At 38.6% G+C, this 23566-nt stretch overlaps 1 protein-coding gene and 1 pseudogene across 1 annotated transcript in view; one reads left to right on the plus strand and one right to left on the minus strand.

Moving 5' to 3' along the window:
* Positions 1-23566, minus strand: part of hrm (solute carrier family 16 member hermes) — a 114275-nt gene that overhangs the window by 87975 nt on the left and 2734 nt on the right. The window lies entirely within an intron of this gene.
* LOC142224778 (uncharacterized) lies at positions 1187-2749 on the plus strand (annotated as a pseudogene).

The following is a 23566-nucleotide window of genomic DNA, read 5'->3' on the forward strand; positions in this document are numbered from 1 at the left end:
TAGTAAAAATATAATTTTATCGTTTCCTAGCTTTTCAATTGGAAATCATAAAATCAATTACGTGTATTGTGCAAATTTTTAGTGAATTTCAAAAGCAGACATTTGTCTTTAACCTTTAACTGGGTACGTGGTGGTAAAATTTACCACCTCGAACACTCGTTTACATATATTTTAAAAAAGACGTGTGAAATAAAGTATATGTTAATCATTGAAAGAACATATAATATTTCGAAATATTGTTTTATTTTCGTTAAATACAATGTTTACTAATCAACAAATATAATAATGATACAAAAAAACCATTTTTTTACAGAAAAAATATTAATGTAAAAGAGGGGGTAAAATTTACCACACGTCGCAAATTACGCAAAAAAATTTCACCTCACCGGTTAAAGGTTAAGGTGGTAAGTAGGCCTAGAAGGCGACGTGCGAATATCGGCCGCTGCACAAGACATGCAAGCCAGCAACACGTGTATTCACAGAATTTAAGGGAACAAGAGAAAATAAAATAATAAGAGAAAATGCCCGATCGAGACAACGCGCGAGCACACGAAGATCCTTGGTATCATATAATCGCTTGGTATTCCAATATGATCCCACTGCGATCAACAGTGATGATGAGTGGCAATGCGTTAAAGTTCAAAAGAGAAACGGCTGGATAGTGCTGCGCAAGTGGAAAAGTCAAACTGGATCCATTACTTACACCACCACAGCCACTGAAATCATTGTTCGATGAAAGTGATCCCGATTCCAGCAATTTTCTTCAACATATCCTTGAATGCAATAACTGCTTTCGCATGACTTCTTTTGGAGCTAATATCATTCGAGAAGGCGTCTTCAATGCGACTTTCAAGGTAAAAGATACAACACACATAACCAATCACTCACACCAACACAATGAATTGCAACACATAACAACTACGTATACATCACTCGATCAGAAGTTATACCATATTTCTTCAATAAGTGATTGTTTGCAAATACAGATACAAGGACAAATATATCATTTGCATGGTTCAATAGTGCCACCATTAGAAGAACCGCATCAATTTCTACAAATTTATTTCGTTTCGTCGACGGTGGATCAGCTAAATGTGCGGTGCGATATACAGGGAACACAACAGTTAAAGAGACGAATTATCGAACAATTGCAAGCATTTTTCACGCTAATAATGCTGTCGTTAATATGTTTAAAACAGCATTGGAACGAATCCCATCGGATACGCACAAATTTGTCATAAGAGCGGATTGTACCCCAAAAGGTGAACATGTGCGAAGATTCAATGCACCCACAGTTAATGATGTTGCTGCAATTATTGTTGGTGATCCAACTAAATCGCGAGACATTGTCGTTCAGCGAAGAAGCAATATCATACATCGTGTAAACGAGACACATCGTTTGTATGATGCGTTACAATATCCAATCATTTATTGGAAAGGGCAAGACGGATACGACATCAGATGAAGATGGTCGATCCTATTATAGGTACACACTAATTATTGCTATTATTTGTTTCCATTAACAATTCATTTAATTTTGCATTTTCAGGGGTCTCAACGAATAAAAATCTAAGCGCAATGAATTACTATGCGTATCATATGATGATTCGTACACATGACGAGAATGTCATTCTGAAGTGCCGTCGGCTATTCTAGCAATTCGCTGTCGATACGTATGTCAAAGTCGAGACCGAACGTTTAGGGTTCATTCGATTTAATCAGGCAAATCTACGATCTGAGGACTATAGTTTCACGAAAAACCGCTAGATTTGCCCAAAAAATAGCTAAAAAAGTTAAAAAAATAGCTAGAAAAAAAGCTAAACAAGTCTGGTACCGCTTGATTTGCCCAAAAAATAGCTAAAAAGTTAAAAAAATAGCTAGAAAAAAAGCTAAACAAGTCTTGTATCAAAACTCACATTTTTGAATGAAATTTAAGAAACTTAAAAACATTATTTCACTTAAAATTCATATTAATTTAATTGTATTCAATTTAGTTGTACTTTTTTGAGACTATAACAATATCTAAGTCATATTAGCTCCATTTGCGTACTCGATAAATTTTGGCTACTATCACAAATTTTTACTGGAAGTACTTCGTCTACACCAAAAAGAACATTTTCCCCAGTGAAAACTTGCAGGAGGTAGCACACAATTATGAGCTGGTTTTAATCATCAATAAATCCAATATGCGATTTATTTTGGACAATGTCGTTGAACTAATAATAAATTCGTAAACGTGTACTTTTTTGCTAATTTTACTCAAGAGAAAAACTTTATTTCCTACATTTTTTCTTGCATACACTGAAAAAAAAGCATGCCCGGTTCCAAAGATTTGTTCCGAGTCAACTTTGAATTTATTCGTTTTTTCAGCTTTTTCTTCATGAGCTATCAAAGTCCTTTAAAACGTGCTAACGACAACTTAAATTTCAAAATTCAAACTCGACTTAAAATTATTCTATGTATCAAGTAAAAAACGTCTTTAAAATAAAGTGTTGAAAAACATCTTCCATTCTGAATACTTTTTTTGCTTTTTTAAAGACGAATTCATTAATTTTGAAGAATTTTTCAGAATTGACCTTAGTCTAACAAAATTTTATTTCATATATAAGAAAAATGGACAAATGCTATGCTAAGCAAAAGTCGCGTTCGTGTTTTAAGGACATAAAATATTTGGCTTCACGACAAAACTTTTTTCAGTGTACAAAGTGTCAGGATATCCAAGTGTGAAAATAAACGCTCAACCCGTTAAGTTTAATAATTCACTTTATTCGTCTCTTCTCGTCAGCGGTTAAAGTAAGACTTATTTCAAAATATATATCAGAGTTACCATATCAATACAAAAATTAATATCAAATATGATGCAGTTAAAAGAGACGTATCGTATGATACGTGACAACTCGGCCCTTCCTGATGGACTCGCCCTCGAGTCAGTCCTCGGTTGACTCAACCCCAGGATCAAAATCATCATCTACATCTGGGTACAAGGAACACCATGGCTTCATTCCATCACTACTTGCAATTGTCGAGAATTTACGCTGATTTCTGTGAGCATCATCAATGTCCTCCACAACATATCGGTCAAAACGAAGAACCCTCTTAATCATATATGGTCCCTTATATCGTACTTCGAGTTTTCTGGACTCACCGGTACTTGGAATAGCACCTCTGATCAAAACTAAATCACCTTCCTCATATTTATGCGGCCTCTTGTGTTTGGAATCAAACCTTGCTTTCCATGTCTTCCTTGCTTGTTCTATGTTCTTGATAGCATCTTCCCGTTTTTGATTCATAGTTGATTCGGCATCACATTTTGCTTCTTGTGCTGCCACTAACAATTTATTGCCAGAAATATCACGAACAGGAAAATCCAATACTAAATCAATTGGTGCATACTTCGTTGTGTTGTTAATATGAGTGTTCAGATTCCACTGGAGACTTCTGACTAGGGTATCCCAATCTTTTGCATCGGTCACAGACGATTTCAAATATGACAAAATCGATTTGTTGACTCTTTCGGCTAATCCATTAGCCCTTGGTGTTCGAACAGCAACTTTTATATGTCTCATATTATTTTCCAAGCAATACTTCTCGAAACTTTGCGAAGTAAACGCAGTACCTCGATCTGTGACGAGTATCGCCGGCAATCCAAAACTCAGGGACAACTGATCCAAAGCATCCAAAACTGGTTTTGTCTTCGTTGATCTTACTGGGCATAGAATAGTATATCTTGTTAATGCATCAACAATGACTAAAAGATATTCAAATCCTTTGCGGCTCTTAATAAATGGACCCAGATGGTCTAAATGCAAAGTCTCAAACGGAAACTTTGGTATATCCATACCATATAGTTCACACTCCTTCGGACTTGTATCTTTAGAGTAGCAACATTCAACACATGTTTTCAAATAATTTTTGACAAAATTTCTCGCTCGCGGGAACCAAAAAGTTTTCGCGATTCGTTTCAACGTATTCTCGAGTGCCGGATGTCCTGCGTCATCATGACACAATTTCACAATACGCCATCGCAAACCCTTAGGGACTACTAGCTGAAGACATCCTCCTTCACCTTTTCTCATTAATCTGTTATTTGCCAAAGTATATTCGTTTCTATACGCCTTTATTTGATCTGATTGCTTTCGTCCTTGCATAACATCAATTATTTCTTTCAGATTATCATCTTCCCTCTGCATCATATACACCCAATCATTTGTTTCTGGCTTTATGAGCATGATTTTGTCACTTATATCTTGAATATTATCAACTATTTTTTCCACAGGCGCACGACTCAGTGCATCGACGTGACGCATTTTGCCCCCTTCACGGTGTACCAGTTGATAATCATACTCCATCAATTTTAAATACCATCTTGCCACTCTTGGTATAATTGGTTTCGAAACTTTGAGACTTGATATTGCGGAGCAATCCGTTACGATAGTAAATGGTTTTCCAAGTAGATAGATGCGGAAACGTTGACATGACTCTACAACAGCTAGCACTTCTAGTTCATATGAATGATATTTCCGTTCAGCCTCCGAACATAATCTGCTGAAATAAGCTATTGGCCTCAAATCGCCACTATCACCCCTTTGCATCAATATACCTGCTATCCCCTGAGCACACGCATCCGTATGTAGCTCATGCTGTTTCGTAACATCGTAAATATCAAGTACTGGTTTGCTCGTTAATAAATGGATCAACATCCGATACGACTTCTCACACTCATCTGTCCAGACAAATTCTACATCTTTTCTTGTTAATCTATTCAATGGTGCGGCAATCAATGAATAATTTTCTATGAACTTTCTAAAGAATCCGGTTAAGCCCATAAAACGTCTCACATCTGCCACGTTTCTCGGAACTGGAAAATTCTTAACCGCAAGCGGTTTTATTTTTCCCGGCATCAATCCATCCTTATTAAGTTCATGACCCAAAAATGTAACAGAATTTCTCAAAAACGAACATTTGGACAAGCGAAGAGTTAATCCATTATTCTGGCAAACTCTCAAAAATATCTCGAGCCTCTCAATATTATCTGCTATTGTATCTGAAGCTATGATAATTTCATCCACATAACTCACAACATGCTCTTTAATTGGCTCCAAAACTATCGACATCATCCGTTGGAAATAACACGGAGCATTTTTCAATCCGAACGGCATTCTATTAAACTCATAATGCCCACTATGAGTCACAAAAGCTGTGTAACATTTCGAGTCGTCCTTTATCGGGATCTGATAATACCCAGACATCATATCCAAAATAGTAAAATATTTCTTACCAGACATTTTCTGCAACACGCCTTCGACTGTTGGCATCGGCCATGGTTGTTTCTCCGTCAATGAATTCAATTCACGATAGTCTACACATAGCCTATTTTCACCATTCTGTTTTGCCACGAGCACTATTGGCGATGCATATACCGATTGTGATGGACGAATTATGTCCGTTTCCAGTAATTCACTAATTATACTTTCCACAACCTTCTGTTTTGGAATTGGGATGTTATACGGATTTCTAGATACAGGTCTTTGTGAATTCACTTTAATTTCCATTTCCACCACATTACACTTGCCAATGTTTTTCAAATTTTCGGCGAAACATTTGGTATGTTTGTTCAAAAGTTTTTGCAGTTCATATTTTTCACTATTACAAAGTGTATCATCCACATCCAATTCTTGACCGTTTATTGCCACAACACTACATGATCCATTTTCCATTACCACTCGATTTTTCGATAGAATGTCTCTTCCGATTATAATTTCATAGTTCATAATTCTATCCTCGACAACTAAAAATTCGGAATCGATATGAACACTATCAATCTTTATGTTCGTTTGCACTTTTCTGCGACATATATATTCACCACCACCGAAACCACATAGTTTCTCTTCACACATTATTATCGGCCTATTTATCATTCGAGAAACTTTTTCTGACATTAATGACTTACCACTACCCGAATCTATCAATGCACGAAATTTCATATTTTCAATGTTCACTTCTTTAAAAATTTCCTCATGGTTCACAGATTCGTTTCTTTCCTCAATCAAATTCACCGATGATAACGGGCAACTGTCTGAATTATGACCACTCGCGTTACATCTTGTACATTTATTTTTCTTTGCCCTGAGACTACAATTTTTGGCTATATGCCCTCTTTCACGGCAATTAAAACAAATCGGACCCGATCTTTGTTGATCATTTTCCTTATTGTTAATATTTGTGCGAACACTTGCATCATCGCCTTTCACAGTTTTATGATATATTTTTCTCGATCCACCACTAGAGAAATTCATCAGTCTATTCTCTTCTTCCACTTTATTTAATGTTTTAAATAATTCGGAAACCGACACAAAATTCATAGCACTTAATGTTTTCCGTAATTGTCCATCATTGAGACCATTCACAATATATTTTATTATACCATCATCATTAATGTTTCCCCGACGACCAATCGATAACATTCGATAATAATATTCGGTTATTGATTCATTTTTGTTCATTCGCGAATTCATCATCTCTATGTGAGCATCAGCTGAATTACTAACACTAGGAAAATCTCCTAAAAACGCACTCACAAACTCTGTCCAACGACAAAATACATTTTGGCCGTCAATCCACAATTTCGCAGCTCCTCGCAAATTGCCCTGTACCGCAAAAAGAATTATCGAATCATTCCATCCATATGCCCTTTTCAGTTGCTCAATCCGCTCCACAAATTTCACTGAGGAAATGTCCGATTTACACGGATCAAATTCCGGCAACATTCGCATAATCTCACTTATAGAATGACTTTGAATATTTTCCTGTGGCACAAATTCTGGTGCACTGCCAGTCAATTGGTATTGGTTTGCATTCTGTTGAGCTGTCGGCCTCGCATATGCGACTGTGTTCGTGTACATCGACGCAGCATTTGAATCTAACGAACTTTGTGCATGGCTGCGCGACAATGTCTCAACTTCGCGTGGCGTCATTCTTATTTGATTTTGCCCATGTATTGCATCAGCCAATGTTGTTACAGACATGCTCGTTGTTGTAGTAGTTGTGCACGTTGTTTGGGTATTCACACATACTGTCACAGGTATATCAACCAACAATTCGTGCGAGCATGATCCTGCTTGTTCAACTATTTCACAATTTTGATTAGATTTTTCAATGGATTCTATTTTCTTTGTCAATGCGCCAACTGCCTCCATCAGGCAATTCATTTTTCTTTGCATTTCTTCCATTTGTAGATTTGGTGACACTTCTTCCAATTCTTCGAATCCTAACAACAAATCTTCTGACTCCACAGACTCAATATAATCGGGATTTTTCACATCAAACTCTTGCAGTCTTGCCACCAATTCTGCTTTATTGCCCGAAGTCCTCAAATTACGAATTTTGAGTTTTGTTTTCAGCTCCACAATTGTGCACCGGCTGTAATCCATTCTACCCTCAAGAATTTTAGTGACACACACTCCAAATTCTTCGGCAAACGCTGCACTCAAAGATAGAACTACCCCAGCTTTCAATTAATTCCACAGCTATTCTTGAAACAAACTCCTCGTCGATTTTTAACCACTTATTTCGTTCTGTAAACGCTTGATATACTCCACTGCTAGTTGGGCTATCCCACTTCTGAATATTTGTCAGGATATCCAAGTGTGAAAATAAACGCTCAACCCGTTAAGTTTAATAATTCACTTTATTCGTCTCTTCTCGTCAGCGGTTAAAGTAAGACTTATTTCAAAATATATATCAGAGTTACCATATCAATACAAAAATTAATATCAAATATGATGCAGTTAAAAGAGACGTATCGTATGATACGTGACAAAAGCAATTCACATCAATTTTTTGAACTTAGTAATAACACAATAACCTTAGAATATTTAAATAACATAATAGGGACACCATAAACGAGTCAAACATTTCACAACAAGGTGTATTTGCTTCAAAAATGCCCCACATAAGGGCAGGAATCATTGTTAATGTTTCAATTGAGCTTTGAAATATGTGGAAAACCTTATTCTGGCAGCATGGGTTAGATAAAAACGCCGTTTTTACCATACAGTGCACTCGCGGTAACGTGAACTAATTAAAAACAAGAGATTTCACGTTAGCGAAATTCAGCGAATTTCAGAATAAAACAGCCATATTCGGGAGTTTTACGCGTTGTAATGTGATAGTCTTATTTTTGTTATTTATGTTGGCTAAACAAAGCGATTTCTTAAAATGGGCTCAAGGAATTCTTGAGACTCGAAAAAGGGAACGATCACCGGATGAGCTGCCATCCTCCAAAAGGGATCAAAGATCGTTTGCCTCAGTTGCTAAAGACAGCCTTGTGATGACTATCATTAATAAAGGAGCCTTGGACGGTATGGTTCCAAAGCAAAAATGGGGGAAATTGAGAATGCTTTGCCTGGCGTCTATTCACAGGTGCTGGTAAAGTTTCCCGGCCCAGATCCTCGACACCAAGAGACTGGTTGGTATCAAGGACGATTTAAGCTAGTCGCATTTGAAGACCAGAGGTCTATATATGTTTTTAAGCTGCTTTGATACTAATTGGTAAAGTTTGGGAAGGAACTGCTCTACAGTTAGTCGAGAAGAAAGACATACCGGCTAGACCAAGAGCACATGCGTGGATACCTGCAAACCCTCCCGACCCTGAATCTATTTTAAATAGACTGAAACAATGCAATCCAGATCTTCCAACAGCTGATTGGAAGGTTAGCCGTTTGGATGGACCAAGACGGCATGCGGTGTTTATATTGAACACTCAGTCTTTGCCACATCTAGCAAAGTCCCAGGGCCGTGTATGTTATGGCTTTCATTATATCGAAATGAAGGTATATTAAAACGATCAGCTAAAGGATTCGGAAATGGACAAGCCTCTGTCTGAACCAGAAATAAGCGGATCCTCTTGCGAAGTCGAGGGAGTTACCAAAGATGCAGACATGAATAGACACCGTGTGCGAGAGGAAGTTTCTACAGCCTCAAAACTCACCAAAGTTGAACCTATGGTTATTGCGAGTCACCGAGATCTCTGAAAAGGACATTCTTGATGACTCGATTGAAACGATTGATATGACGGTTGTTGAAAATCTCGATGGTTCTACGGATCTTCCAGATAAATCTTCACCATTGCAAGGCTGCATGTGCTGCCTTAAAAGTTCTCCTGATGAAAGGGGACATATAGTTCTTATTCAAGAACCACCCTGCCAGCATTTCAAAGTTCCATTTCATCCCCATCGCTACCAGAGACTCGTGACACTGCAACAATCGCCAACTGTGATGGGGTAAACATATCAAAAAGTACAAAATGTACATGGAAGTATTTTGCCATCACTACTGTCACATGTGAAGCACCAAGCGCAACTAGCTTCTTATAATTTATTTAAATAAAATCGATGTATATTGGTGAGCAATTTTTGACTTTCCAAATGGAATAAAGTGATTGTTTTTCAGATATTTTACAGACACGCTGCCTCTACCGAGAATAAAAACACTGGCTGATAGACGCTGCAACATGTAATTTGCCACTTGTAAATCAACATCATTATATTATTATGAAAAATTATGATAAATGTGTTTTGATAGTGGTATAAATGTTATATTTATAAGAATTTATAAATGTTTAATCAAATTAATAAACATCTAAACAATCGTGTTTTACTTGACCACAATGATTCTTAAAATTCACTTTTTCTGATTGTTTGAAGGGGCTCTTATTGGCGTTGTTCTAAACTTGTTTAAAAAAAGCACCTAATAATTGCACTCATACGATACTTTTTTGTAGTAACTTGGCGTGGTACAACTTCTCAATAGTGACGGCGCTTTTCCGACGAGGTTTGGATGTCGTATACGATTGTTTTCGACGTTGTGTGGATTCTCAGAAGCGCCGTCAAATTCAAAAAAAAGTTGGCAGGGTATATGTTTATAGAAACAATATATGTGAAATAAGTACTCTTGTTCAAACTATTGCAGTATACTGGTAATGATGTAAATCAAGCCTGTATATTTGCTAAAAACGAGCTTAACTTATTTCTGCTTCCTTCAATGTGCAATGCAGACACTGTCGTTGCCAATTTAGAAATAGTCAAATGCAAATATTGGGTATCTTCGGTCTACATGGGACATGACCGCGAGATGCCACCATGTGCCGTTAAGACCTTAGTGGAGGAGTCACTGAAAACAAAGACGAAACTCATTATGGGATGCGAATGCGCATCATAGTATATGGGGAAGTAGTGATACTAATGCAAGGGGAGAGTCGCTAATAGAGTTTATTTTGCGTACTAATCTGGTAGTTTGCAACAAGGGAGATGCCCCAACCTTTGTCACTAAAAACAGGCAAGAGGTTTTGGACATCACCTTGGCCTCGCAAGAACTGAATGAAATGATATCTGAGTGGTAGGTTTTAAGTGAACAAAGCTTCTCAGATCATCGCTATATCAGTTTCAAATTTGATGTTCATACCACCAAGACCATATTTCCGCCAAATGTTAGGAAAGCTGATTGGAATAGGTATAGGAAATCGTTCAATATGATGATACGGGAAATACCAGAGACAAATATGAGCACTGTGCAAGATATCGAACACGCAGGGGAGAGGATTACTAAGGCCTTCAACATCTCACTGAAAGCTGCATGCCCTAGAGGAAAGCCAAGGGGGAAAAATCGACCACCATGGTGGTCTACGGAGTTAAGTAATATGAGGAAATCCTGCAGGAAGCTCTTTAACAAAGCACAGTCCACCAGAGCTCCTGAGGATTGGGACGCTTACAAGAAGAATCTAAGAGAATACAAGCGAGAACTGAGAAAGGCTGAGCATAACTCTTGGAATGATTACTGCAGCAGTATTGAGAATACGTCCGATGCTTCCAGACAACGGAAGGTACTAGCATCCACGAACTCCGCTCCAGGTTTCATTAAAACATCGGAGGGCAATTGGACAACGTCCAATAGTATCGTCCAGACGCTGGAGATACTATTGGACACGCATTTTTTCTGAAAATCAGACGGTTGAACCATGTTCTGGCGGTTCCACAGGGGCTTAGCGGTCATTTCTTATCGAGGAAATTGTATCGGAATCTAGAATAAAATGGACGTTAAATAGCTTTGGACCATTCAAATCCCCCGGACCTGATGGAATTACTCCGGTGGAGTTACAAGCAGTGACTGACAGAATCATCCCCTGGTTGTCGGCGGTTTATATATGATGTATCAACTTAACATATATTCCAGGAAAGGGGAGGGAATCAAAAGTCGTTTTCATTACTAAAGCGGGAAAAGCCTATCACTCGAGTGCGAAGGATTTCCGACCAATCAGCTTATCATCATTCCTACTTAAGACTCTGAAAAGGATGATAGATATTTATCTTATAACTAGCGTCGTTGCTCTCGAAACGACAGCATGCATACTCGAAGGGCAGGTATACTGAGACCGCATTACATGAACTAGTCAACTTTATTGAAAGCTCACTATCTGTCAAAGAATACACAATCGTGGCGTTTCTAGACATCGAAGGGGCGTTCAATGACATCCAACCGAGGTCGATATTTAATGGACTGACAACTCTGAATGTTGATCCCGGTATACTTAGGATGTTAGTCGAATTTCTAACGAAGAGACGTATTTCAGCCACACTAGGACAAGCAAACATACAAAGGTATGTGAACAGAGGCACTCCCCAAGGAGGAGTTCTATCACTTCTTTTTTGGAATGTTGCTATAAACAACCTTCTGGTTTCCCTAGAAAAGGAAAGGATAAAAGTGGTGGCATACGCAGATGATGTGGCGCTAGCAGTCAGGGGAAAATTCCCGTCCACAATCAGAGAATTTATACAGAGAGCACTCCGGATCAGAGAATGAAGCCGACCCATTTTTGTCGGCGGCGGCGGACACTAAATTTTTGCCTCCGGCGGCAGCGGCTTGACGGCTGAGCCGATATAAATTTGTTCACTCGGCGGCGGACAATTATCCATTATAAAATCAATTTGAAGTTAATCGAATGGTAATGAGATTAGTTGTACAACCTATCTTACAAACAAATTTACTTTTCGTTCAAATTTTCTGAGCTAAATTTTTGCTAAATTATTATAGCAGATTAAATATGATTGGTTGTGTTCAAAATTTTGGAAAAAATACGACAATTTAATAAACATTTTTCTGATTTAAATCGATATTTTTGATTACTTGGCGGCTAAATTTGAGTCGAGATGAGTCGACATATTCGGCGGCGGCGTCGACCGGCAAAAAATGGTCGGCGGCGACTGAAATCGGCGGCGCGACTCGGCGGCTTCATTCTCTGCTCCGGATCACTGTGAAATGGGCGAAATATAATGGTCTTGGGGTAAATCCTGCAAAGACGGAACTAGTCATGTACTGCAAAGATCGCAAAACTCCCACGGTTAGGCCCATTTCCTTAGGGGGTATTGAAATTCCCTTTGGTGAGTGTGCAAAATATTGAAGAAAAGGCGAGGAAAGTATCTTTGTACTCGTGCAAAAAGGCAATAGGAAAAAAGTGGGGACTAAAACCAAAAATTGTGCACTGACTATACACGGCAGTGGTTAGACCTATAATGCTATATGGTGTTGTAGTCTGGTGGCCGGCACTTCACCAGCCGACAAGTTTAGACAAAGTTCAGCGTATGGCGTGCTTGTGTATCTCAGGCGCATTCTGCAAGACAGGAATAAAATTCCCTTAATGTCATGCTGCATCTATTGCCTTTAGATATTTTGGCCAAACAGTCAGCTGCAACAACGACTGTGCGGTTGCGCGAGCTATCGCTGTGGTCGGAAAATAATGCCAGATGTGCCTAATGTAGTGGATTACACTTTGGCGAGACCACTTTTCGACAAAAAGTTTGAAACTCTAATTTCCAACAGTGAGGCGTGGTGCACACAGACCCTGGGGAATAAACGATATATAGATTTCTACACTGATGGCTCCAAATTGGATGGACAAGTGGGTTTCGGAGTATATTCTAAAGATCTGGAAAGATTACCTAATCACTGTAGAGTTTTTCAGGCTGAAATATTAGCAATAAGAGAGGTTGCGAATTGGCTGAGAAGTAATGTTCCAAAAAATGTTAGCATTAATATATACTCAGACAGTCAACCTGCAATAAAATCCTTGGAATCTGCGTTCCTTAACTAGAAAACGGCCATCGACTGACGCAAATCTCTCAATGAGATGGCTGAGCAGCACAATATTCTCCTAATACGGGTGCCTGGCCATAGAAACATACCGGGGAACTGCGAAGCGGCTGAGTTGGCAAGGCTAGGGACTACCTTTCATATTCCAGGGGAACTAGAATCTATTGGTATGCCCTGGCTACCTGTAAGCTCATACTGCGTGAGAAGGCTGTTATGATGGCAAGTGTTCGATGGGAGAATTGCAAGGGTTGTAACGACACCGAGCAAATATGGTCCCATGATGCGGAGGAAAAGGAATCAATTTTGTGTAAGACGTAATCAAATTTTAGGGGCATATAGTTTTAGATTACTGGCGGTCCTGGAAAACGTTTTGGAACAATCTGGTTGGTTCAACAGAAGAAAATAATCGAGAAGGTTCAGCGGTTAAAACTAGAAGTGCCCATATGTAATAGATACTTTTAGTTAATGTGGTATCACAATGGACTGATTAGTCTAAGTGAGCCTGAATCTTAATCGGGCTGCCACTTTAACCTAACCTAACCTTTGTAATTGAAAATATTTTTGTTAATGTCTTTTTGATTTTAATGAAATATGTAGGAATATGATTTTGCTTAATTTTGAAATAAAATCAAACACACTTTTGAACCAGATAAGAGAAACTAAAACAATCCCACGGCGGCGGGTTCTACGTACCGGATTGACCCGATGGATACCAGCCATCGGCCAGCGGCTGCCACCTCAGTGTACGTGTTGTCTCGTCCGTTTTTTCGTGTTGGAGAAGGTGCATCCCGGGGAGCCTTCTCCGCCTGCTTTTGGTCCGAGCCGGGATAGAGGAAAACCCCGGACCATGGTACTGTGCCGTCTGCCGAAATCGAATTCACCATCGCTCGGTTTCGGTGAGGTGTAACCGGTGCATGGAATGGGTGCACTTCCGGAACTGCTCCGGCCTAACATCGCTGCGGGAGTATAGTCAAACTGACTTCGTGGCAGGATGCTGTGCCAATGACAGCAGCAGTGGGTCATCTGATTATGTGACCCCACCGACTTCTCCCGCACAACAATATTCTCCGCCGCAGCATCTTACACCGAATATTGTTGTACCAGTTCCGGAGAGTGCATCATTTTTGCAATTTAATTGCAACGGGCTCCGTGGTAAGATTAGTGAGATCGTAGACTTTATGAATCGGAAAAGGATAAGGGTCGCGGCGATCCAGGAAACAAAGCTGAATCCCACCTGCAGCCTACGACATTGTGATGGGTACAATGTCCTACGGAAGGATCGCACAAGAAATGGAGGTGGTGGCCTGGCTTTCATATTACACCGTTCCGTGCAGTATAGACCTATCACGCTTGTGCTAGACACTAATGACCCGTACATGGAATGTATGGGGGTAGCAGTTAAGTGTGGGGCTGCCGAGATAGAGCTATACAATGTGTACACACCGCCGGTTGGTAGCTGTGCTCCAGGTTATAGCCCAAACATTGAGTAGCTGTTGAGCGGGCATAACCGATTGGTTCTAGGAGATTTTAATGCCCACCATGAACTTTGGCATTCTCTCCTGGGTAATGACCAGAGGGGCACAGCTTTGGCAGAGCAGATAGACGACTCCACATTTTGCACGGTGAACGAAGAGGCCCCCACGAGAATTATGGGTGACTGCAGCAGTTCGCCAGATTTATCGTTAGCATCGCCTGGTCTGATAAATGACGTCTCCTGGCAACCCGTCATTTCATTGGGTTCGGACCACCTCCCCATAATTCTCACCATCAACCGACCCTCCGATTTCATAACCTCTGAACGCCGGACGTTTATTAATCAAAAGAAAGCCAACTGGGAAGGCTTCAGAGAATACACCGATCGCCGCTTAAGTGAGCTCCCGTCCCCCTCACATGTTCATGTTGCCCAGAGGGAGTTCCGGGACATCATCAACGCAGCAGCCGCTCGCTTCATACCCGCTGGTCGAATTGCCCAAGTGAGGCCCAACTTCCCAGCCGAAGCGGCGGGACTCGCAGACGAGCGTGATGAACGCCGTCGTGCTAACCCTGCTGATCCTAGAATCAGAGAACTAAATCTAGAGATTAGTAAGATAGTCGACGTGCACAAGCGGAACACTTGGTTAGAGCACCTGAAGCAAGGTAACTTAGAAACAGGAACTGGTAAATTGTGGTCAACAGTTAGAGCCCTCTCGAACCCCTCCACAAGGGATGATGGGATTTCAGTCACATTTGGCGACGTGACTGTGACTGATCCGAAGAGGTGCGCCAAATACTTCAACCGACAGTTTGTCGAGCATCCCGAGAGTGATAGAGCGAAAAGGAGAGCCACCCGTCGTGTACGTGGTCTCCGAGCCGATGACACACCACAATTTACTGCAGCCGAAGTTACCAATGTCATCAACAGCGCGAAACCATCTAAGGCGCTGGGCCCTGACGGAATTTCAATGCTAATGCTGAAGCATCTGGGAATACTGGGAGTTGAGTACCTGACCAGACTCCTCAATTTGTCTTTGGAATCACACATTATACCCGATGTCTGGAAAATGGGAAGGGTGATTCCACTACTGAAACCGGGCAAAGATTCGAGCAAAGGTGAATCGTACAGACCGATATCCCTTCTTTCGCCAGTAGCCAAGACACTTGAGGCATTACTCCTCCCCAGCCTTGTGGAGAATTTTCCAGCTGCCCACCATCAACATGGATTCCGTAAGGTACATAGTACGACAACAGCCTTACATGCCATTTCGACACATATTAATAAGGGACTTAACCAGCCCAGGCCGTGTCATAGGACGGTCCTCGTGGCGCTTGACCTATCGAAAGCATTCGATACGGTCAACCATGCCACATTATTTGAGGACATCGAGAATACGTCCCTACCGGCAGGAGAGAAGCGTTGGGTGCTGAATTATATGTGTGGACGCCAGTCGTACGTAAAATTCAGGGACAGAAAGTCAAGACCGCGTAGAGTTAAACAGGGAGTTCCCCAAGGTGGGGTGATATCTCCGGCACTGTTTAACCTCTACATGTCCTCGATTCCACCCCCTCCTGACGGCGTCGAGATTGTATCATATGCGGATGACTGTACAATCTTGGCATCTGGGCCCAATGTTGATGACATTTGCGATCGGTTGAACGTCTACATAGCTAATCTTACCAGTTATTTCACTGCGAGAAACTTGAGGATATCCCCCACCAAATCCTCAGCCACACTGTTTACTACATGGACGGCAGAAGTGCGCAGGCAGTTGAATATCAGAGTCGATGGAGTAATAATTCCGACCACAAATTACCCCAAGATTCTTGGGGTCACATTCGACAGCCTTTTTAGGTCATCTGCCCATGCCACTGCAATTTGTAATAAGCTCCGTGGTAGAAACAAGGTCCTCAAGTCACTTGCCGGCAGTACTTGGGGTGCGGACAAAGAAACCTTGCTAACTACTTATAAGGCAATTGGCCGGTCAGTGGTAAACTATGCAGCGCCAGTGTGGACACCGCAGACCAGTGATACGCAGTGGAATAACATACAAACCTGCCAGAACGCTGCTCTTAGAACTGCGACTGGGTGTCTCCGCAGCACACCCCTGGATCACCTTTATGTGGAGACAAAGATCATCCCTGTGCGAAGACACAGCTACATGTTGTCAAAGCAGTATCACCTGGGTTGTTATCGCAGTAATCATCCAAACCACCATCTTATGGATACACAACCACCACCCAGGAACGTAAGGGTTGATATACATAATCTAGAGCGCGAGATCCAGCGCTATAAAAGAGAGCCTCTAGATTAAGCAGCGTACCAGGCAGGTTTGAACAGGATTCATGAGGATACTGTAACTGAAGCGGTGAGAAGCTACAAGGTTAATCCTGTACTTGGAGTCCGACCACCGCCCATAGCACCGGAGGAAAGGGACCTCCCACGGCAGACTAGGGTAGTTTTGGCCCAATTAAGATCAGGCAAGTGCAGCCGCCTCAATTCCTACTTATCGGTGATTGATAGCAGCGTAGCTGACGTTTGTCCATTTTGCAACCAAGGGCCACACGACACGCGTCATCTTTTCTCTTGCCCAGCCAAACCAACCCGACTTACCACCAGATCACTCTGGACACACCCCACCTTAGTCGCAGAGTTCCTTGATCTGCCAACAAGCTGATGTACCAAGCGTATAACATGAAATGGATGAGATCACAATAAACTGTTACAACAACAACAACAACAAAACAATATTTTTGAACACAGAATTCCTATAAACGATTGGTCAACTTAACTTCTGCAAAGCACGCAAGAGTTAGTAGTTATAATCAGGGATCCGGAGCGGAGCGGAGCGGAGCGGAGCAAGCCCTTTTTTTGCCGGAGCGGGAGCGGCATTTCTAAAATCCGGAGCGGAGCGGGAGCGGAGCGGTTTCCAAATGAAAAACCGCTCCGCTCCGAATAAAATATTACTTGAATGAAATGTGTAACTTTGAAATTACTTACTACTTAGCGTAGTGTGAGTAAACGTTTAAAATGTACGATATGTATTTTTGTACGTACGTACATTGGGGAAAACACAAAGTGTTTTTTTAGTAATTGTTTTCAAAAACGGCAAATGTCAAAATATATCTCTAGTATGTGTTGTAAAAGTAACAACAGTACTTTCGATCAATTTCATCCCGTATTACTACAAAGATGTTTGTAATGAACGTCAAATAAATGCAATTAAACGATCTTATTTATATTTAATTTTTTAGTTTTCTACACTGAAAAAAATATTGTCGTGAAGTCAAAGATTTCATGTCCTTAGAATAAGAATACAAATTTTGCTTAGCATGGAAGACGCATTTCTCTAAAATAAAGTTTTTTTCCTTGTCCAAAAGTCAATAAACTTTTGAATGAAGTTGTAATGTCCTTATAATAAAGTGATTTTACTTAAAAATGTGTATCATAACATGAAAGATAAAATTTTTGAGGTAAGGTCAACGTGACTTTAATAATTAAGAAAAATTCTTTAAAATTAATAAAATTGTATTTAAATTTGTTTCCTTTTTGCATCTTGCCTACAAAGCAAAAAATCGTTAAAAAATAAGACAAGTTTTTCAACACTTTATATTAAAGACGCTTGTTACTTGAAACATAGCATAATTTCTACTGGAAGTCGAGTCTTAATATGGAAAATAAAATTGTCGTTAACTCGTTTTTAAAGGATTTTGATAACAACTGACGAAAAAAATCTAAAAAAAAAAAATTAAAAATTAGCATTTGCTTCCTAGAAGCAAGTACATAACCCCCAAATTTAAAAGAGAATTGCGTCTTTAAAGTATCCTTACTTGTATTCTCCGCTTCTTTGGCTCGGAATTAATACCCAAACTGTTAAAGTAAAGACAAAATCTTTGGAACCGGGCATGCGTTTTTTCAGTGTAAGGACATTCATATTTGCTTTACTATTGTACTATACCCTAGCATTCTCTTATTTCTGATATTAGTTCTCGAAAATTTAATTAAAATTATGGATAGTTTCAATTTTGGTTGAAAAATGTGCGCATATACATTTATTTTAATTTTTTCTCACATTGAAAACTAATGACTTGATTTTATTATTGCATGTTATCTACTTTTTTGAGAACGAACATTTCTTAAAAACGCTGTTCGAAAATGTATTTTTACAATAAAGGGGAAAAAAGCGAAATTAGGTAACACTAGATCTGAGTAAGAATATTCGTAGGTATACCACGGACTGATTTCGATGGAGGTTGTTGCAAACATACACTGAAAAAAAGCATACTCGGTTCCAAAGATTTTGTCTTTACTTTAAAAAATTTGGTATTGATTCCGAGCCAAAGAAGCGGAGATTACAAGCAAGGACACTTTTAAAACACAATTCTCTTTTAAATTTAGGTTTTGTGTACTTGCTTCTAGGAGGCAAATTTTAATTTTTCGCTTTCTCAGCTTTTTTTCTTCATATGCTATCAAAGTCCTTTAAAAACGAGTTAACGGCAACTTTATTTTCCAAATTAGGACTCGACTTCCAGTAGAAATTATGCTATGTTTGAAGTAAAAAACTTCTTTAAAATAAAGTTTTGAAAAACATGTCCTATATTTGAACGATTTTTTGCTTTGTAGTCAATATGCAAAAAGACAACAAATTTAAAGACAATTTCATTAAATTTAAAGAATTTTTCTGAATTATTGACCTTAGCCTATAAATTTTTTGTTTCATGTTAAGATACCCATTTTTAAGTCAAATCATCAAATATTACAAAACCTTTTCTCTACGTCTGTTGCAAAACAAAAAAAAAACTTTCGGAGAGTAGTTACTTCTACTCTGTGTATAGACTTTCAATTCCAATCAGCGTTGCCGTTTTGGTCCGATCGGATTTCTAATTTTTAAATTTGGTCCATTTTGGTCCATTTTCATAAATTTGGTTTCTATCACATATTAAATAGTAGATGGTGCACCGCAAAGAATATTGTCGGGAGGCCAAATATTTCACATGCTTAAAATACGAATACGAATTTTGCTTAGAATAGAAGACGTATTTCTCTGATATAAAGTTTTTTCCTTGTCTAAAAGTCTCTAAACTTTTCAATGAAGTCAGTTTGTCCTTATAGCTAAGTGATTCGACATAAAAATGTGTATCCTAACATGAATGAAAATTTCGTTTTAATGAAGTCAAAATGGATTTAATATTTCTGAAAAAATCTTCAAAATTAATAAAATGTTTCAACACATTGTTTTAACCCTGGACAGTCATCCTTCGTCAAAATGACGACGCGTAATTTCATTTTCGATCTAAAATGCATTTTAGTCGATTGGGAAATGATAAATTTAAGTTATACAAATGCAAATATTTTATGAATTTTTGTTGTATTCTAATTAAAAACAAAATGAATAAGAAAATAAATTCAATTTTGGTTCACATTTTTGCTCACAGTGCAAATTATAGCATCTTGAAATAAGCCGTAGTCAAAATGACGAAGGATGACGTTAGTGTACAAAAAATAAGGATGACTGTCCAGGGTTAAAGTCATTATACCCTGAACCACATAGTGGTTAGGGTATAATAAATTTGATCTGCCAAAAAATGTGCCTACCAGAAATATTGATTTTAGACCCCATAAAATATATACCGATCGACTCAGAATCACCTCCTGAGTCGATCTAGCGCTTGGTGTCCGTCCGTCCGTCCGTCTGTCCATGTATTTGTTGTTCACAGGATTCCGGTGGCAATTATTAACCGATTTTGATGAAATTTGGTACAGGGAGTTTTTGGGCACAACGACGAACGCTATTGAATTTGGAAGAAATCGGATCAAATTTAGATATAGCTCCCATATATATGTATCGCCCGATTTCGACAAATGGGGTCACGCTGTGCTTTTTTTCAAACGGATCGTCGCCAAATTTGGCAAAAGGTAATCTTTTTCATCGCCCTTCAAGTCTGCAAAATTTCATCCAAATCGGTTCAGATTTAGATATAGCTCTCATATATATGTATCGCCCGATTTTCCCAGATTTAGCTATAGCTCCCATATATATGTACCGCCCGATTTTTCTCACTATGGAAAAGGGTATTATAAGTTAGTGCATATGTTTGCAACACCCAGAAGGAGACGAGATAGACATACGAGCACATGTTACATTTTGTTTCGATCTGGCAACTCCTTCATATAGAAACAGGTGTTCAAAAAAAGACGCATCCGCAATTTTTTTACAATGGAAAAATTAGAAATGCGTGCTGTCATTAAATATTTACATAAAAAAGGTTTATCGGGACAAGAAATTCATAATGATATGGTGAATATGAATGATCGACGAATAAAAGTGCGTGAAATGGCTAATATCATGGGCATCTCAAATGATCGAGTCCATTTAATTATGCGTGAAGAACTACAGATGAAAAAGCTTTCTGAAAGATGGGTGCCGCATTTGTTAGCAGTCGATCAAAAACGCACAAGAATGAACATTTCTCAAGCTTGTTTGGATCGCTTTATGCGAAATAAAATGGATTTTAAGCGTCGTTTCATAAATGTTGATGAGACATGGATCCACCACTATACTCCAGAGACAAAAGAACAATCCAAACAATGGAATGAAGCTGGAGGAAGTGCCCCAAAACGGCAAAAACAATTCAATCAGCTGGTAAGGTTATGGCAACGTTTTTTTGGGACTTCAAAGGTATTTTATTGATTGACTATCTGCAAAAGGGTAAAACAATAAATTCAGAGTACTATTGCAACATTTTGGATCAATTAAATGTACAAATTCCAGAAAAACGTCCTGGCTTAAAACACAAAAAAAAAATAATTTTTCATCAAGACAACGCACCAGCGCACAAGAGTGTTTTAACAATGGCTAAAATCAACGAATTAAAGTACGAGTTGCCTGACCACCCACCTTATTCTCCTGATTTAGCTCCCAGTGACTTTTACTTGTTCCCAAATCCAAAAAAAATCCTTGCTAGCAAGCGTTTTACCTCAAATTAAGATGCAATTACAGTTGTAAACCATTATTTTGATGACCTTGAGGAAAACTATTTTAATCAAGGGATAAAATTGCTAGAAAAGCGTTGGACTAAGTGTATTGAAGTTTCAGATTATATTGAGATTATATTGAAAAATAAAAATATTTTTTGAAAAACTAACTATTCTCTTTCATTGATAGGCTGAGAAGTTTCCGAACCGCCCTCGTATGATGTCTTCCGTAATATTGCTCAGGGCCAGCCCCTGAGTCGATCTAGCTATGTCCGTCTGTCTGTGAACACATTGAACAACAAAGTCAGTTTTAGTCCAATCGACTCCAAATTTAGCACAAGTTTGTGTTTTGGGTCAGAATAGAACTTTATTAATTTTGGATATACACTTATATGGCCCCAGAAACCAGAATTTAAACCAGATACGCTTTAAATTTTATACAGGGAGTAGAATTAACTTTCTCGATACACATACTAATCCATAATGATTGAAATCGGTTAAGATTTAGATATAGCTCCCATATATATCTTTCGTCCGATTTACACTCATATGACCCCAAAGCTCAAAATTTTAATCCGATTTAAGTGAAATTTTGCACATGGAGTAAAATTAACATTAAGCTACGCATGCCAAACTTGGTTGAAATCGGTTCAGATATAGATATAGCTCCCATATATATCTTTCTCCCAAAATGGACTTATATGGCACCAGAAGCAAGAATTTTGGCATGATTTGCTTTAAGTTTTGTACATTGAGTATTATTAACGTTCTGGATATGCATGCCAAAATTGTAAAAATGACTTCAATTTTCCTATACATCCAATACATATCTATCGACCGATAAATCATAAATAAACTTTTGGAAAGTTGCCTAAAAATTGCTTCAGATTTAAATGTTTCCCATATTTTTACTAACATTTTGTTCCACACCATTAACCGACATAAATTTTAAGTCTATAGAAGTCTAACAAGTTTTGTCCAGATCGAGTCAAATTTAAATATATGTATATGGGAACAAAAACCTTTATATATAGCACCCAACACATTTGACGGATTTCGTAATGGAAATGGGGGTAAGATATGTAATGGATCATTCCTTAATTAAAGCTAATAGCCAAACGCACATTTTATAAAGAACAAAATTGAAATATGAATGAATGGTACGATACAATAATTGTATGTTAGAAATAATGAACTATATGATTGGTGACATAGTATTTGTCAATGTGACTTTACCAAATGAATGTTAAAAAAAATCTATCTTTGAGAATAAACTGGTAAATTAACAAAATAACAGATGAAGGCTAATTGTTCAGTAGCCTTATTGTTCGAATTAATATTAGGGTTAATTTGCTCTTCGGGGAGATGCGTACACAGTGTACGAAGTTGAAGTTGTGCAGATGATAGGAAGGTTAGCTTTATGAATTTACATCGATTTACAAATTCAAATTAGCTGACTCTTTAATATTTTATGCATATTTTAAGAAATAACAAGTATATACGGCCGTAAGTTCGGCCATGCCGAAGCTTATGTACCCTTCACCATGGATTGCGTAGAAACTTCTACTGAAGACTGTCATCCACAATCGATTTACTTGGGTTGCGGTAACTTTTGCCAATGACAAGATATCTTAAAACTCCCTAATACTGTAATATATACCACGTAGTCCATACGTGTTATGTTTACGTAAAATGTTTACTAAATTTTCAAAAGATTTAAAATTTTGACAACATTCTCTATAGAATTAAAATTTTGACAACATTTTCTACAGAAATAAAATTTTGCCAAAATTTTCTATAGAAATAAAATTTGACAAAATTTTCTATAGGAATAAAATTTCGACAAATTTTGCTAAATTATTTTTGCTCGAGTGGCAAGCATGATTTTGAACCGATATGGACCAATTTTTGTGTGATTGGGGATCGGCTATATATAACTATAGACCGATATGGACCAATTTTGGGATGGTTATT

This window comes from Haematobia irritans, chromosome 2 (assembly GCF_050003625.1).
Source record: "Haematobia irritans isolate KBUSLIRL chromosome 2, ASM5000362v1, whole genome shotgun sequence".
Taxonomy (NCBI): Eukaryota; Metazoa; Arthropoda; class Insecta; order Diptera; family Muscidae; genus Haematobia; species Haematobia irritans.